The following is a 10,729-nucleotide window of genomic DNA, read 5'->3' as shown; positions in this document are numbered from 1 at the left end:
TTATTTGCTAAATCTCTCTAAAAAGGTAAAATCTCACTTGTTTTGCATCAATCTTGATACAGGGTACTTATTATATGTAATAGTTTGGATTCCTAAAGCTTTTAGTCTACCATCCCATCATTTAAAGGTGGTTTTCACTATAAGTCATTTCTTTTTTTGGACGGACACTATAATTTACCTTTTTTTGCTGTGTTCAATCTGAATTTACTTTAAAATAAAAACACCTATATTGATTCTGACACTTCTACATCCAACTCACAGATGTAACCTTGCTTTGAGAAACAAGATTATTAATTTACCCCTTTTAGAAGGGAAGATATGGTCATTTGTTCTGGGCATGTCATTTTCGAGCCTGAGACCTGAAAAACAGGCTCAGGGCTTAACAGGTTAAGTTTGGGGTTTTCCATCGCTGTGTACAAACTGGACAAAACATGGGCTTTTTGTTGTTGTTCAGGAGGTTGCTCCTGCCCCTGCCCCTGCCCATGCCCCTGCCCCTGCAGGTACAGGTATGAAACAAGTATACAGTTTAAAAGGGGAGTGATTTTTGTAAAATATCCATAAAGAAATAGAAAATCTGTTTACAGTTCTGTTTCATATGGGTGTTGAGAAGTATCCATAGATCTCTTCATTTTGCTCTCAAAGTGCACCAGATTGATGCATTTAACTTCAATATTTAAAAAACAAATCTTCCCGGGGGAGCATACCCCCAGACCCCCCTAGAGGATGTTAGGTCCACACACCAACTATAAAAATAGCACTTTACCTCTGCTTACACCTATATGCCGTGAGCTGATTAATAGCACTTTACCTCTGCTTACACCTATATGCTGTGAGCTGATTATCAAGCCTTCATTGTAACTGTCGCGGGTATACTGTGTATTTGCGTGGGGATTGTTGCAGTAGAAAATTGAACTGTAGCGACCGGTACATTAATTGGAAACCCTAAATGTTTGAGCAGCTTCTATGAAACATCAAGCTACCCCACAGCACCCCAAAAGAAAATCTCCAATTTTCCAATTACACTTTATTTATTTAAAGAGAGTAACTCAATTGTGATATCAGTTTAATCATTAATGTGTGTAGTGTATGGGTCTATGATGTGTCAGTAAAGAGAGAGAGAGAGAGAGAGAGAGAGAGAGAGAGAGTGAGAGATAGAGAGAGAGAGAGAGAGAGAGAGATTATAACAAAATGTAAAAAAAAATATTGACAACATTGGAAAGAAGAAACCAAAAGCCAACAGGCTCAGTGACCACAAACTGGCAATCGAAACATGCCACAACCTGAGGGACAGTGAATGAGACACACAGACACACCCACACCGACACACACCTTGAGGGAGGGAGAGAGAGAGAGAGAGAGAGAGAGAGAGAGAGAGAGAGAGAGAGAGAGAGATAGAGAGAGAAAGAAAGAAAGAAAGAGAGAAAGAAAGAGAGAGAGAGAGGGCAGCGTGGTGTGTCTGAGGAACAAGGCCATTAGGCCATCCCAAATGGCGGGGACTGTATAATCCCTGAGGTCATATAATGAGAGAACTCGTCAAATTCGTAACCCAGGGGAAGCTTTATAGTGATGGCACAAGTGTTCACTTCTGGAAACATTCTTGTGTTACTTGCGCCACACAGGAGTAAAAATACCAGGTTGACCTCTGAATTGTAGTGGAGTAGAATTACAAAGTAACAATAAATTGCATGTTGTACATGCTGCGGTTACGAAAACATTTCCAAACTTGGGATCAATAAAGTATATCTTATCTTATCTTAAGATGTCGATGGCTACTGCCATATTTGCAAAATCTGCCTCTGAACCTTGACAAGTGCATGTTTCAAGGCATATCAATTAACAACAGGAGGGGTCACAGACATAAGACCAGCTATTAAATAAAGCTCTTCTGACCTTAGCTATCATGTGGGTATATATTAATGCTGCCCATTATGGACACATGCAATTTGTATATGTTTTAAATTTGATAACACCAATATGTTTCCCATCCCCTAAACCTCCAGGGATGTACACAGTTTTATACTGGCAACTTCTAATTATGGGAAATACGAAAACGTCTTTTAAAACTACAATTCCCAGTAGAGACGCGCCATAGAACATGTTGCGAAACACACAAATAGCCAGCATGTGTAGTTCTGGAGGGTGGGGGTGGACTCGTTAGAATCCTGTTTTGGATAGTGTGCCGTCGCTAGGCTTCGTTCCAACTTCATTAGGCGCGTTCACACCGGAGTACTTTTACCCCGTACTTTTCCCGTTTAGTTCCGTTAGTACCCCTGAAGAGTACACACCAAAAAGAATAGTTAGTGCCGGGAACTTTTACCCCCATTTTCAGTGCCTGCTAGAGAGGTGGTACCAAAAAAGTACCAAAAAAGTACCAATTTCTATTGGCTGGGCGAATTGCAAACCACGCCCCATAAAACTCTGAAAAGTTTTTTGAAGCCGCCATTGTATTTGCTGGCATTAGCATTATTAGCATTAGCATTAGCCCCGGGCACCAACGGAGAGAGAATAACTTATGGCAACACAAAAAAAAACATGGGAGCGGTGGAGTGATGAGGAGGTGTCGGCGTTCTGGCGATTTGCTCGGAAGGCTTCAGTAGAAGCTGCTGGGAGTCCCAGCAGCTTCTACTGAAGCCAGTCCCCAACTCCGGGGACTTCCGGCCGGGGGACTTCGGGTGGCAGTATACGCCGTGAAGTTGTTTGCGGCCTGCCAGTAAACCCAAAGCAGAAGAAGACGAAGTGACGTCAGCGGCTCATTTGCGTAATTTTCCCTCAGGGAAAAGTACGATTGGTACTTAGTGCCCTGGGGTAATAAGTGCCGGCACTAAGTACGGCAAAGTACTTGGTGTGAAAGCGGCTAATGTGATGTTTAAAGTTTAGATTTCTGTCCAACAAAAGCCCAGATATTTGTATGTATCAACAAACTCAACAGAGACACCATCAAGGGTGTCAATGGAGAGGCAAGAGGACGCTGACTTGGGAGCAAAGAGCATTGCTTTGGTTTTCTTACCGTTCAATAGCAGTTTAGAATCAAGAAGCGCATGCTGTTGCGTGATAAAATCAGTTTTTAAATTGGAAATGGCCATATCCAGAGAAGGAGCACATGAGTATACAATAGTGTCATCAGCATACATATGAAAGGTAGAAAATTGCATCTGATTACAAATATTGTTTACATATAATAAAAAGAGCAAGGGCCCCAAAATAGAGCCCTGTGGAACTCCCTTCTCCAAGGTGACAGGGTCTGAGACAGTACTACCCAACTTGACGCTTTGAGTACGGTCGGTTAGATAACTTTGAAACCAGCAAATGGCGTTATGACCTAAACGAGACATCAACATAACATTAAACAGAATGTGGTGATCTACAGTGTCAAATGCTTTGGCTAAGTCAATAAACAATGCAACACAAACATATTTTTTATCCAAAGCAGCCTTAATATCGTCTAAGACTTTCAGACTGGCAGTCACAGTACAGGCCGTAATTCATACTGGTCCTCTCACACACATACATTCTCCTTTTACATACATATATTTTCACTCTTACACACACATACATTCTCCTTTTACATACATACATTTTCAGCCTCATACACATATATATTTACACTCACACATTCATATATTGTCACTCACATATTTATACATTTTTCACTCACACATATACATTTTGCTCTCATATTCATATATTTTAACGCTCATATTTATACATTTTGCTCTCATGCACATTCATTCAATGTTTACATTTAATATTATAAATAATATATGCATGTCTGAAGACAATATATGTATGCAAGAGAAGAATGTATGTATGTGGGAGAGAAAGTATAGTGGAAACGGAAGGAGTATAGTTGAAACGGAAGGCATGTCATTATCGCGCTGTGATTGGCTTAGAACAGGGGAGGGGAACCTCCGGCCCCTGGGCCGTTTACGGCCCGTGAGACCATTTGGTACGGCCCTCGAGGTAATTTATAAACACACGCAAAAAAGAAAAACATTTAAGAAATCTAGACCGCAAAAAACAAAACAAGCGAGTGCCTGTTTTTCCTGGCCAAGGTCAGGGTCCTTGAACACAACACGAGCCTATCATCACGTGGTATATGTCTCGTCTGACAGGGGTTTAGTCAACACACTCTCACTCCATAAACGTCCAGGAGCGACGCTTGGTCAGGGTCGCGAGGCGTGCAGTTGGGACGCTCCTAGGCTCCTTCAGCTTCATAAAGGGACGCAAATAGCTTTCAACTGATTGCAATGTATTCCCATCTGCGGCGGGATTTGACGCTCATGGAAGCACGGCATTCGTTTGTGTCGGCGGCATTTAAAGGCAATGTTAGCGTCCATTCCCATTGGATAACGGAGAATTGTACACCCGGAAGTAAGTATTCCCCTTACTGTCGATTGATTTGACAGTGATATCTGCACTACTCATCAACTAAAAAACACCAGATTATCCTTGTTAATTACACAACATTGATTGGTTTAAATTGTGTGCAATGCTTTTGTATTTTTCCCCTTCGATTCGGAGAAACAAATATTTTTTCGGCGTTTAGGATGGCAGAAGACACTACACTACCCAGAATCCCCAGCTATCGTTTAGGACTACACCATGTGCTCTGTTTGACAAACCCCGTGATTGGTTCTCAAGCTCTGTGATTGGTTGACCTCCAACTGCATTCCATATAAATAAAACGCTTCGTAAAAGATAAAATCATACTTTATTCAGCAGTGCTTGCTTTACTCTTTGAAAGTCATCACATGAATGCATTGTAATAAATGGTTCGGCTGCATTAAATATTACACATCTGTCGTAGTTCTTTATTTATCTACAGAGATCGGGCTCAGAATAGACCGGAAACTATTCTTTTACCGTTCGGTTTTAATTTCACAATAAAGTTAGTAGTAATATTTTGTTTTGATATTATTGTTTTTTATTAACTACTAGACCGCTGGGTCATGTTAAGACCATCTTTTCTGTGTTGCTGTGGGTTTTTTCCATCGCTTTTGTGTTACAAATATCAAAACAATAACTAAATATATCCGTCGTAAACTAAACCAGAAACAGCAGTATATTTTATTTTGTTAACACTGTAAACTTGACAGCTTTTTAACCCAAACCGCCTACTGGTTAAAGCACGTTATTACACGTTTAGAGTAATGCAATGCAGGTAGATTGTGTTGCTTTTTAATGACTGTTTAAAATGCCTTTTTCTTAATGTATTTCATTTTTGTAAAGCACTTTTGAATGTGTTATATTTTATGAAAACATTTAAATATTAAGAGTATATACAAAATAGGAGGAAAGTAGAAGGTCAATGATAGAAATATAGAATAGAAAATATCAAGAAGATACTGCAAATGGTATCTAGAATAAAACAGTTTAGTGCCGGATGTACACAGATATTAATAGGAGGATGACAAACAGACAAACTAATTAGGCTTTATTTAAACATTAAAGTGGACCTATCATGCTATATTTAAATGATATATTGTAGGGCTATACCTATATAAGGTATATTTATACATTTATGTTTTCAAAATACCAAACAGATCATGCATTTTAGCCATGCCTCATTTCGCTCTATGTGCTGTTTGCTGTCTACGGGTCTGATTCTGCTGACCACGCCCCCCTGCAGGAGAGGTGAGCCGTGCTCTGATCAGCTGCTGGGTTGTCAGAAGAGGGGGAGAAAAAGAGATCTCCGTCCTCCGTGTTTTATTATATAGAGTTGTTATTCATTTGTTTTAAAGCTCAATAAATAACAAAGAAGACCTTTGACCGGCACTTTTCTAATTTTGTCCGGAAGATTTAAACTTTAACGGACATCTTGACCGGCGAAAGAAACTGAAACTGAATCTCTGCCGCACGGTCCCCTCGTTCCTTGGAAGAGGCGGAGAGGTGGGTGTTTGTCATCTGCTGGTGGACTAACCGGAGATAATTACAGTGCTTGCCTCGACGGGGAGGGATTGCATTGAATTAAAGCAGCGGGAGCAAACGCTTGCCTCGGGGAGGGAGAAAAAAAGCCACAGCGGAGAATAAACAGAAGGGTAACCATGGTAACTATGGGCGGGAAGTCTTCTTCGCTGCTTTTGTGGCAGACTACAGCGCCACTTACAGGCCTGGCATATGTACTACAGCGTCTCCAGCGCTTTCGAGCGGCAATGGCCGGCCGTGGCCCAACCCCACATTCCCCTGATAGGTGGAGAGTTGGCCCAATAGCCGTAGCGCCACTTCTGTGACGACATAGAAGTGTTCTGGATCAGTCTGTATCAGATCCGTTGCAGCCCCTTTTTTAGAGATTCGGGTATGGAGGAAAATAGAGAGGGTTGTGTTTTCTGACACTTGGTGAGTTCCCTGGAACACCGGGGACACATATTCATGTATAAAAGACGTACAAAAGTGCATTTTGCATGATAGGTCCCCTTTAAATAATACTTTAGGTTAAGGTCTTCTTTTAAATACATGTAAGGAAAAAGTTTTGGGGGTATCTATATTAAGCCTGACAAAGTACTTAACGTTTAATATATTGCATGGTTTGTTTTGGGACTTGACAATCAACTTTCCTGCAAAGTTAACTATGTTTAAGCACATATTTTAACCGATATTATACATATTTATTATACTCTTATAAGATGTATGTAGATAGAATAAGAAATGTGCAGAATATGACAGTTTAATGGTGGAGGTACACACATATTGATAGATCTCTTGTTGAGGAACCCATGACCCAAGTTTGTCATCATTGCATAACTACACCGTAGTTGTGTATATGATATTTCAATAAACCTTTGAAAATCTTGAAATCTTGAAAGGGATGTGCAAAATAGCCATTATATACAGTTTTTGATGAACAATTAGAGAATAACGAGTAATGAATATGCTGTATAGGGATCTGCAGATACATTTTTTGTCTTCTCAAGCACCCACTACCAAATATCTCGCCTGATTGTTTGCACTTGACAATCACCTTCACTGAATTTTAATCAGGTGCAACTAAAGTCTGATTTAAGGGTTGTTTATATTTCACATCATTAATCCAAATCTGTAAAGTAACTAAAATAAATGTAGTAAAAATACCAGGTTAACCTTAAAGAAAGCCCTCAGGATTATAAAAGACCCCCATCACCCCAGCCACAAACTGTTCCGTCTGCTGCCGTCTGGCAGGCGGTACCGCAGCATCAGGACTAAAACCACCAGACTCAGGGACAGCTTCATCTCACAGGCCAGAAGACTATTAAACAACTGAACTTTGAAACAACATCCATAACATTCATCTGGCTGCTACTTAGAAATTATTTGTCTAATATATCATATTCCAATCACTTGTATATAGACTCTTATTGCACTATTTAACTTTTTACTATTTTACTATTTTTCTTTTTGTATTTACTTGGGAATACATTGCAATCAGTTGAAAGCTCTTTGCGTCCGTTTATGAAGCTGAAGGAGACTCGGCGCGTCACAAGTGGACGCCATGGACCCTGACCAAGCGTCGCTCCATTCAGGGAGTGAGACTGTGTTGCGGGCTCATGTTCAGAACTTCGGATTCAAATCAACATGATGGAGGGAGATGAATCTGTGTATCTTCGGACCATTTGTTTTTCTTTATTAAAAAAGTAAACGGAAGAGCGTCTGAGAGGCGTTTTTGCTTTTAGTTTTTTACCTTACTCAAGGTGGTCTAATGGTCATTGGAGCGAGGTGCGGGGCAAAACTCACGGAAGTAATTTCAAAACAAAAGCACTCGTTTGCTTGGAACTGTGATAATATTATAAACAAGTGGAAACAAGGGGAATTTAGCGATCACAACGAAAACGGCCAAGACACACATTGAGCCCAGAAAATGAATGTTATTAAGGGCTGTAAATATAATAAGCCTATGTCTAAAATGGACAACATTGTTAGGAGATTTAAATTATACAGCGATTCTGCACTGCGGTCAACTCAGCCGTCTCTCGCGTTTGTCTTTTCAAATCAGCAGCTTTTTTTTCCTGCTATATTTGCAGTCGCGCGCCAGATATTTTCTTTTGGGGGTACTTCGGGGTAGCTTGACGTTTCATAGAGGGTGCTCAAACATTTAGGGTTTCCCATTAAAGTCCTGGGCGCTACAGTTGAATTTTCTATTGCAACACTCCCCACACGCACATACACAGTGTACCCGCGACTGTTACAATGAAGGCTCGATAATCAGCTCACGGCATATAGGTGTAAGCAGGGGTAAAGTGCTATTTTTTATAAGTGGGGGAAGGACCTAACATCCTCTAGGGGGGTCCGGGGGCATGCTCCCACGGGAAGAGGGGGGGCAGGAGCTCCAACAAGCCGTTTAGGACAGAGAGTGAATACCGGTGAATACACATACTTTACAGAGATGCTGTATGAGAAACCAATGTGAGTTTGGAAAATTGCACAGTATAAATCTATTTTAGTATACCTCAACAATGGAATTATGATCAGTAGAAATGGCCATGACATGGGACCTTTAAGAGATCTATGGATACATCTCTCAACACCCATATGAAACAGAACTGTAAACAGATTTTCTATTTCTTTATTGATATTTTACAAATCACTCCCCTTTTAAACTGTATTCTTGTTTTACTGTCATATAGTATTTCATACCTGTTTTTCATTTATGCTCTTATTTTTTTGTGTGCCTCGGAAATACTTATTGACATTAATCTTGACCAAACCGTTTGAGACCCACTGAGATAACTTAGACTAAAGTTAACTATCTAAACACTGAGAGAGTCCTTTACTTCACCTGAGCTGAGGTTATCTGATACTCTCAGTCTGACAGGAGAGAGTTCTCCCTCCACCTTGTTGTTAAAAAAGCTCCTTATATCCGTTAGCGTAGCTAGCTTTTAGATGTGCAGCTCCACTAACTTGGAAGAGTCTGCAAAAAGAATGGAAAATTACCAATCTAGTACCACTACATGTTTTTAAAGCTCGGTTGGATGCTACACAATCAGATGCTGTTGGTACCTGTACATGTGGATAGATATGTAAATTGTAATCCCTGTAATTTTTGCTGTATGATGTCCTTTTGTTGTTCTGTTGTTTATGTTTTTATGTCTTCATGTGGAACCTACTGCTGCAGGTCTCCCTTGAAAAAGAGGTCAATGATCTCAATGGGATTTCATCTGGATAAATAAAGGTTTTGAATTGAATTGAATTGAGCTAGCACCAGATGCTAACCACAACGATCTCCGGTACCGGTGCGCGCTCTCTCTCTCTCTCTCTCTCTCTCTCGCGCACAAAATGGCTCGTGCCACACACACACAGAGCAGAGCTTGAATGAAACACAGAAACACAGAAGTAGGCTACTTGTACTGTAGCATATTATTTTCGAATCAATCATTTTTCAAATTATGAATTTCACACATAAAAAAGACACATTTCTTGGGGGTGCTTAGGGGGTGCTATGGCTATCCTGTGCTATGGCTATTCTGGCCCCCTAGCGCCGCCACTGTATATTTGACGAGTGATGCAAATATTTTTTACCACAAGTTGTTGATAAAACTGACACTGTTGGACTCGGTACTACTTGACTGCTACCAGAAAGGAACGAACTAGCGGCTGAGAAATAATCATATATTAAAAAACAGCAGCTTCATAAGAGGCCAACCAGAGTGACAGAGTGTGTCACTTTGCTGAAGGATAGTTGTGACCAGCGATCCAGGCCAGTCTCTAAAGACTTTCCAAGGTGTAAAATGCTGCTGTAGAATGTACGGAGCGAGTGCCAAGCTAGTTAACCACTGTTAACAGAATGTACGGAGCGAGAGCCGCGAGACGTCTGACACAGATTCAGACCTCTCTCGACTAACACGGTGCACACGGTCCCGGAAGGTGTGTGCGGGGATTGGAGAGTCGGGCCCGGCCTGCTCCAATCCAGATCTTCGGTCACGCCTACCGGGGGAGGAACAGGAAACCGGCATCCAATGGCGTCTGGGCAATGGCACAGCTCATATACATATAACACACACAGCTGCAAACCCTTACAGACAGGTTAATAGGCAGATAGAAGGCGGAGGCCATAACAAGCCCTTAATAACATTCATTTTCTGGGCTTAATGTGTGTCTTGGCCGTTTTCGTTGTGATCGCTAAATTCCCCTTGTTTCCCCTTGTTTATAATATTATCACAGTTCCAAGCAAACGAGTGCTTTTGTTTTTAAATTACTTCCATGAGTTTTGCCCTGCACCTCGCTCCAATGACCATTAGACCATTTAGTAAGGTAAAAAACAAAAAGCAAAAACGTCTCTCAGACGCTCTTCCGTTTACTTGTTTAATAAAGAAAAACAAATGGTCCGAAGATACACAGATTCTCCCTCCATCATGTTGATTTGAATCCGAAGTTCTGAACATGAGCCCGCCCTGCTCGACCTTCTAAGCCAATCACAGCGCGATAATGACCTGCCTTCCGTTTCAATTATACTCCATCCGTTTCCACTATACTTTCTCTCACACATACATACATTCTTCTCTTGCATACATATATTGTCTTCAGACATGCATATATTATTTATAATATTAAATGTAAACATTGAATGAATTAAGGTCTCCAAACTACCAATATAATGCTAGGATAATGCTATACAATGCTAACGTACGTTATTCACGCGCTTATCCACACGTACGTTATTCACGCGCTTATCCATATGCACGTTATCAACGCGCAAAGTTTAAAGGGCCCATGTCATGGCCATTTCCACTGATCATAATTACATTGTTGAGGTATACTA

This window comes from Trematomus bernacchii, unplaced genomic scaffold (genome assembly GCF_902827165.1).
Source record: "Trematomus bernacchii unplaced genomic scaffold, fTreBer1.1, whole genome shotgun sequence".
Taxonomy (NCBI): domain Eukaryota; kingdom Metazoa; phylum Chordata; class Actinopteri; order Perciformes; family Nototheniidae; genus Trematomus; species Trematomus bernacchii.
This window is presented reverse-complemented; position numbering follows the sequence as displayed.